The 7,974-nt window shown below is 40.0% G+C and overlaps 1 pseudogene; it reads left to right on the top strand.

Moving 5' to 3' along the window:
- The window catches only part of LOC122351714, a 39,082-nt pseudogene continuing 31,108 nt past the window's right edge, over positions 1-7,974 (top strand).

The raw sequence follows: 7,974 nt of genomic DNA, 5'->3' as shown, positions 1-7,974 counted from the left end.
GTGAACAAACGCCCAGTTGAAGAAGACGCCGTATGCAGAACAAGACAGGTGTATTTAGAAACGAGCTCTTCTCGAGCCAATCAAAAACTTACGCCGAGCACTGGAGGGCGGGTTCTTGTCTAATTATGCAGACTTTTGACCAATCGAATCAGCGGAGGGCGGTGCGGACTTCGGTGGGGGCGTGCCTCAGGCTTTGTGCCGTCGCAGCGCTGAAGAGCGTCTGAAGAGAGTAATGGCATGAGCCTTGCGTCGAGATCCTGTCAAAGCACTATACAGAGAATTTCTCGCACCTGAACTTTGAGACCCTTTCCTGAGGACTATTTTACCATTTAAACGGGACGTGTTATTACCTTACATACTCTGACACGCAACAGCAGCACTTGAGAAGTCACTCCACCGGCAGTTGCGTTCCTGTCTTGAGACATTTAAAATAAAAGGATATGGTGTTGGACATGTGAAATACACGGGAAACTTCAAACATGAAGCTGGCATCTTCTCTGTGTTGCCTCGGCTTTCTTCTCACTTCTGTGGCTGTCCGTTTCAGCGACTCGCAGCAAGGTGAGTAAACGACTGACCGTCGTCTCGTGCGCAAAGGTGTTTAGGTGTTTATGCGTTTCGCGCACGCACGAGCTCTGCTTACTTTTTTTTGGATGCCTCTCGCGGTGCCCGTGCTCCGGTGCGACGAACCTTTTATTTGTCTGTTCGTTTCTCTCAACAACATGAGCCTAAAGTGTACACGCGTTATTGTGATGGCAAAAAAAGCGCCATTCATTCAGCACCACAATGATGCATAGATTTCACGCATAGAGTCTCTTATGTGTGTTGGTGTGAAATAAGCTGGCATACAGTTGGAGCAGCGGCACTGATAGCGCAGAATGGCACTGTTGAAGTGGCACTGAAAGGGGCATTCAGTCTCACTGGACGTTTGTTTTGTTATTCTCAGTCCGTACACTGTCTGAGAAAGAGTTGGAGTGGTCGTTGCTTTCAATGCATGTGAAAAGTCACTTCTGTCGCCTCGAGTCGAACCCAAGACGCTTGCGACCTGTTTATGGGCGACTTTCAGGTGGATGAAAACTTCAAACGTCGGCGTGCTATCAAATGCACGATATCTGATTCCTCAACCGTTTCATTTGCTTTGACGTACAAATGCAAAATGCAGTTATGTGTAAGCTGTCCTATTGTTTCGTTCCGATGGCGTTTTTTTTTTTTGGAAAAGTTAACAGACTCGCTGGGTCTGGAATGCAAATAGTTTTTCGGAGAACGTAACGCGTAACGAGATCGGCGGATTTTCAGTTTTATGACATAAGAATAACCCGAATGCGCATCGATGTGGCGTTCAGATCTCCACATGGTGGTAGTATATGAACCGAGATGGTCTGAATCCCAAATCTCCCTCCCTCCTTCCCTCTCTCTCTCCCCGTTTCTCTGTAGGCTACTTTACCGACACATACTCACATGCACGCAAATAATGCACAATCCACGTATATAACGCATGCCTTATTGTTTAAAACGTGTTATTAAAACTACAACTGCAACACGCCCCATGCAATATAAAATGAAATTCAAAAGACTGATTTAAGCAACGCATACATCATTATATCTGTCACGCAAACGCACGCATTGACGAATAGTCATCATGGCTAATTTTCAAACGCAGATCCATCTAAAATAGACAAATGAGTCGATATGAAACCTCAATATCGATTATAGTGCTATAAATTATGCCGTTGCCACCGATCCTCCGTCACAGTCGAGTTGAACTGACCTCATTAAAAGCGTCCAAGAAAACTTTATAGCCAACAATTACGCCATTCGATGAAATCAAAAACCTCGAAACTCTTTAAAACGTTTCTTGCGCGTCCTCACGCGCGCTTTCCGTTGTTGTTGTTTTTTTTGTGTGTGTTCCTCAATCAGTTATTACGGTGACGATTAAACACACCGACTATTAACTAACGGGTAAAATTGAGCGATTTCAGATGACTGATGGAAAGCAGGTAAAGAGCACGAACTAATCAGGTGTTTTGCTCCGTTACTGATCTCAGTGTCATTGGCAAAGGCACGCGCTCCTGACGCACTTCTGCGCTCCGCTGCGCTGCCGGAGGAGACGCGATGTTGATCCAATTGTTATTTTAGATTAAATAAATTAAAAAAGCCTGAAGGGAGAGCGATTTTTAATGGGTTTACAGGTAAAAAANCAAATAACATCTTATTTTGAAAAGAAATGGTGTAACGCAGCCCCAGCTTGCTTTCTTTAGCTTGCAACAGCAGCATTTTTGTGTTGAACGGAGTTTTTAAGGTTCGTTAAGAACTGTTTTGAAAGTGCAGGTGTGAAGAGCACTAAAAAAACCAAACAAAAAATTAAGAGCATTGTTTTACACTGAACTATTGCAGGGCGGTTCAAGATGTTGTGTAGTGGTACGACATGCTATACTTCATCTAAAACTGTTGTAGGCTAAATGTTTCCAGTTCATCTATTATTAATGCGCATGCAGGTTTTATGAGCTAATATTCATATGGAGACATTTGACATTTTAATACTTGTAAAAAATGTATTCGTCACGCCACAGGTTCACTTAAAAATAACATTTAAGGTCAAGTTTGGGATATGACACACACTTTTCCGTATGCAGGATAGTTTTAGCTTATAAATGGAAGGGAATACTATTTGAACTGTCAGCATATAATGAAGTATAAGCACAGAAGTCTATAATCGCTTTAATGTGTATCATGGAAAAGCATGAATAAATTAAAAAAAGGGAAAAAATGTTGTTCTGGCTAATAATATGCACATTTGTAGGAGTTATTGTTGTGTATACATTTGTCTCGTCAGTTCTAGATGGTAATATGGATAATACTTGAAGTGTGTCCTTGTGTTGATTGCAAAGTTAATGAAAGGGTTAATGATTATGATGGTGATTATGATGAGGTGAGATCTGACCGCTGCAGTGTGCTGTTGTTTAGTCGGCTGTATTACTCATTATTGTGATCCGTATCGGTTATCGCTTCAGTCTGTCTGAAGACGGCCGTGAATTTAAATCAGTCTCTTCCGTGACATTTAGGAGCCGTGCCAGTAGCAAGACTTGTGGGGAATAGTAGGAACACAAATATCAGTTTGTTAATCGGCTTAGCTTTGGATTAAGTCCCGTCAGTGAGACTGGCTGCTGATGAAAATTAATCGTTCAGCAATTTAGCTCTCTTTTTCTCTATCTGATCTTTTTCTTGGATAGATTCCCTCTTACAATGGAGCTGTGTAACAAGCGTGAGAAGTGAACAACACAGTGTACATTAGTTCATCTGTGTATCACAAGCCTAATATTGAAGGAAAAAAATCCTTAAAATGGTGCCAAACTTAACTAGATCAGTGTTATTTGACTTGTGACAGTAGCACAATCATTTTCGCTGTCAAATTTTCCCTTTTTAATGTAGGTTGCATAAAGAAACTTGCTTTGTAAAAAGTGTTTAAATCAAACTAAATTCTACATTTAACTATCAAAACAAGTCAAGATTTTTTTTAACCAAATGGTGACACAATTATTTATGAAAATTACATTTTTGATGACTGTGGGAACGTAAGCTTTAGCTCACCTCTGTCCGTTCTGATCTGGCCTCTTGAGATTTCACACAAGCTTTTGATTGACATGTCCCATCGGAGGCCGGAGTATCCCACGGGAATCTTCCATTTTTATTTTTTTTTTTTCCCCTATGCCAAATACATTTTAAGCTCGCGCTCTTTTCTAACTGAATGCTTTTTTTTTTTTTTTTTAACANTCTGCGATTTATGATATGGCACAGACTTGTTTGCAAGGCATTGTAAATTTTATTTCCAGGTTCACACCTCTCAAGTTCACAGTACATCTAAATGTTTACACAGTGCGGCACAGACAGGAAGCCCTATCAACAAAGAAGGGTAAAGTATTTCCTTTTATCGCGGCGGTTGAAGCGCAGCATCTCTCGCTCCTTTTTTTATTTTGTCAAAGCGAGAGGCCGCGGTGCTACAAACGCCTGCCCACACAGCAATAACCCATTGTCTCACAAAGCCCATTTATTCAGTTTTTCTCCATCTTGGTCCAAGAAAGGCAGGCTGACCTCTGAGCCCGTGTGTCTCAATGGAAAGAAAAGCAGCCTTTGATTCTGTTAGGAGCGCCAACTCCTGCCAAGCGAAGGCGGGTTCCTGCGCAGCGTGTTGCTCTCTGCTCCGGCTCTGAGTGTCTCTCTCTCCCACTGGAACTGCACTGACTGACTGCTGCCGCTGCTGTACGTGCGCTGCCTCATCCTTCCAGAGGCTAATGGGAATTTGATGAGTTGTTTGAGGATTTGATCACGGTAGACCCTCTGCTGGCTCAAAACGCATTGCTTATCCGTTCTGTCACTTTCTCTCTATCTCTTATGCTTGTCATAGCTTTCTACACTGATTTAACCAACAAAAGCTGCCCTCTGGCTCCTTTGACAGATTTTTGCGAGGCACAAGGTTTATACCTAGATCGTAATGTCGTCTTAAAGGAATAGTTCATCCAAAAAATTAACAATTTATCACATTTGCTTTCAGTGGATTTACATATTTTTGCGAAAAATGACTTGAAGGCGAGTATATGATGACAGAATTTTGATTTTTGGGAGAACTGGCCTTTTAGAAATTTTCTATAGCAATAATCTAAGGCAATAATAATGTTGTTCATCTTGTTTTTGTTGCATTATAGATATCTAGATCAGCTGGAACTGACATATGGAGGCATTTTTTTTTTTTTTTAGATGCGGTTATTACACAGTTGCCCAACATATGCAGTAAATTTGCTCTTCCATGTATAATTATGTAAATATAGAACATATGTAACGTATTGCATGCTTGTCTAAATAAAACAATGCTGACTTTATGAGTTCACTTTTAGAGATTTTGTGGGATTTTGCATAATACACGCTGGATAAAAACGCCAGAATTATTATTATTTAGTAAGAATAAATACAAATTTTAACTTGAGACATCACTCCACGAACACAGCATTTTTGGATGAGGCACTGAAAAAACCCAGGGAGATTTGATATGATGTCCATCTGACAGACCAAGACAAAAATACATCCTGTGCACCTTCACCAAACAATGTTTTTCTTCTCTGCATCTAGAAAAAAAAAATTCAATAACATGGCCTTTTAGCAGTTACTAAGCAGAATTGTTCTACAATTAGTGCCAACAACAAGTGTGAATGCATTTATAAAGCAAGAAGTTTAACACCTTACAGATACCGCGCGGTGTCCGTAATTGAGAGAAGCGGAAAGAGAGAGAATGTGTTTTATAATGTGTAAATTTATGTTCATATGCTGTTTACAATCTTTCGTTGCTTCAACACATTACTGAACTGCTATCAGTATTCATGCGTGCGTTGTTTGACCATGGGTAAAAGGACATGGCAACTCATGTGTAATTCATAATGCAAAATTGTTTCTTTCTGACAATAGCTTTTCCCATATGCTGAGTATCTAAGAGAATCACATCAGACAGTAGCTGGCTATTTTCCTTTCTAGGTCAGTTACGCGGTAAGTCAGAAGTTCAAATCATTTAACCTCGGACTGCACAGCTCTGTTGGCTAGGGATCCTTTCTCTTTATCTAGAACAGCAGTGATTGCCAGATCGGCCCCATGTAGCCGTTTTCTTGATTCCCTTCTTTAGAAGTTCAGCAGTGATGTACTGAAACAAGAGCAATCTCGGCTTGAAGAGAATGTGATGGAATCGAATTGTTTTGAGCAAAGAGAGGCAGTAGAACGATTACAGCATGACAACACCTTTCTGTCTGTGTTCAGGCATCTCTTTGTAACTTTTGATTTCCTCTGTGCCTGAAAATGCAATGTTCGGAGTTCAGAGCAGGCAAAGCTCATTCAAAGCACTTGTGGTTTAATTTTGATTACCACAAAGAATAATTTTGACTTCTCTCTCCTTTTCTTTAAAAATAATGGAGCACTGTGAGGCACAAGTAAATGGGGCCAATTTTTGGAGGACATAAAAGCAGAAATGTGAAGATTACAATTTTAGCGCCTCCATTAATTCCGCCGCTAAAACGTATTATTTGAGGTGTAAAGTAGTTTAAATCATAATTTTTAGTCATTTTGTGGTGTTGTGAAATTGGATAACAGTACACAGAAAAAGTTTTAAGGGAATTTTCATTTGTAAAGTGCACCTTTTTTTGTGATATTCAACATTATGACGCAAGTCAATTGAGATTACGTATAACAAACTTTTGTTTTATTTTATGAAAATTTAGCTTTTTTTGAGTGACAAGTGCACATTATTTTTGTGACAGTCAACACGACTTGATTTTAAGAGGCCGCCATGAGGTTGCTAGGGTATTTTGGGTGGTTGCTAGGTGGCCTGAGTCATGGTTCCGGTCTGTCCTTTTAATATCTATAAGGGTTCGTTTCAACTGTCTTATCATCCGCTATTCGTGATTTACAATGCAGTTGTTTTAAAACTTAATCTCCTCAATAAACCATGCATTTTAAGTCTCATTCATGTCTGCGGTGGTAAAAGAGTCGCGATTTGGGTTATTGGGGTTGGTCCAAACCTCTAACCCTAAGTACGAGTCTTAGTCAAACACTGCTATTGATATAATAACACAAGCTAATCATTAGCTGCGATTTTCAGATTTGCAGACTTCATATTTTTTTGTTTCACCCAAGTCAGAGTTCAGACGAGCAGTCAGGTTTAATAATAGCTCAGTTCACTTTTAAGTGACAAGGGTGAAAGAGTGACAGCCAGGCAGGCGATAAACAGCACAGCACCAATCAGTGGCAAACAGCCACTCGCTATTGTTTCACGCAAAGTCAAGTTCCACCTCTCGGCACTGACAAAATTCATAACGTTCAGTGTTCTGAGTCATTATACAAAGTGCTATTCAGATGTACATGAGCTGTTCAGACGTCCGTGACTGTGATGTTTGAGAGCTGCTTTTGTCCCTCTCTCCCAAAGCCAAAGACAGGCTTTGTCAGCCTACAATTAAGAACAGCAGAGGGGCTGTTAATAAGTGCCATTCTGAGGATTTTCGTCTGCGTGAGGACAGAGATGGAGAAAACGAAACACTGGCTCTGATTGACACTGCCAATCGTTTAATACAGAGTCATCCTGCTCTCCAGGCTTCTCCCTCCGTCTGCTTCAATTCTTCCTTTCATCCCTTTTCTTGTGCATGCCACAAAAGGAAGAAATTAGTATGACAATGGATATAGGCCTAATCTTTGCTAAAACGCACTCATTACCGCAGCGCGTGGAATTAAAAGCGATCGTACAGAATTAAAGTTAATTGTGCATCCTCAATTTTGTGTCGTTTTTCCCTTGTTGTTCCCTCTGAGGTCGCTGACAACTAAGTGAGCTGTTTCTCCTTATTTAAACCCAGCCCTCCTCCCCTTTTCGCTTTTTCGAACTCCTGAATAATGAACTTTAACAAATAAAAGAATAATTATGGACTTGTGTTCTTGGCTATAAACGAAATGCACCTCCCTCTAATAAGCGTTTCATGTTTTCCTCTCTTGTGAGGGGCTGCTGAAGGGGCAGTTTCTTTGTATGCCTCGCACTCCTTCCCTGTAATCCTTTTTTTAAATATTCAGCGCTAATCTGCATTTACAATGTAATTACAGGAAGGCTTTGAGTGATACTGAATGTTTCAAAATGACTGTGGTGCACGATTGGACTTGATCTTGATTTGCTAATATGCGTGTGAGTAAATATCAGAAGAGCAGTCAAATATGTGGATGAACGGATTAGCTCTGAATATTTTACCGGGGCTTGTCTTTAAATATGAAATATATTGAGACTCTTTTTACAGATTGTGATGTTGTATTCCCACAGTTATAAATATAGCAAAACAAAAAAAAAATTAGTGCTGAATATTTTAGATAAATGTCTTAAATCTATTTTATAAATGAACAGTTTGACTAATGTAATTTACATTGAAATAAAATAACAAACATATATTGTGTTGTACTTTCTGTTTT

Source organism: Puntigrus tetrazona, chromosome 9, assembly GCF_018831695.1.
Source record: "Puntigrus tetrazona isolate hp1 chromosome 9, ASM1883169v1, whole genome shotgun sequence".
Lineage (NCBI taxonomy): Eukaryota > Metazoa > Chordata > Actinopteri > Cypriniformes > Cyprinidae > Puntigrus > Puntigrus tetrazona.
This window is presented reverse-complemented; position numbering and strand designations above follow the sequence as displayed.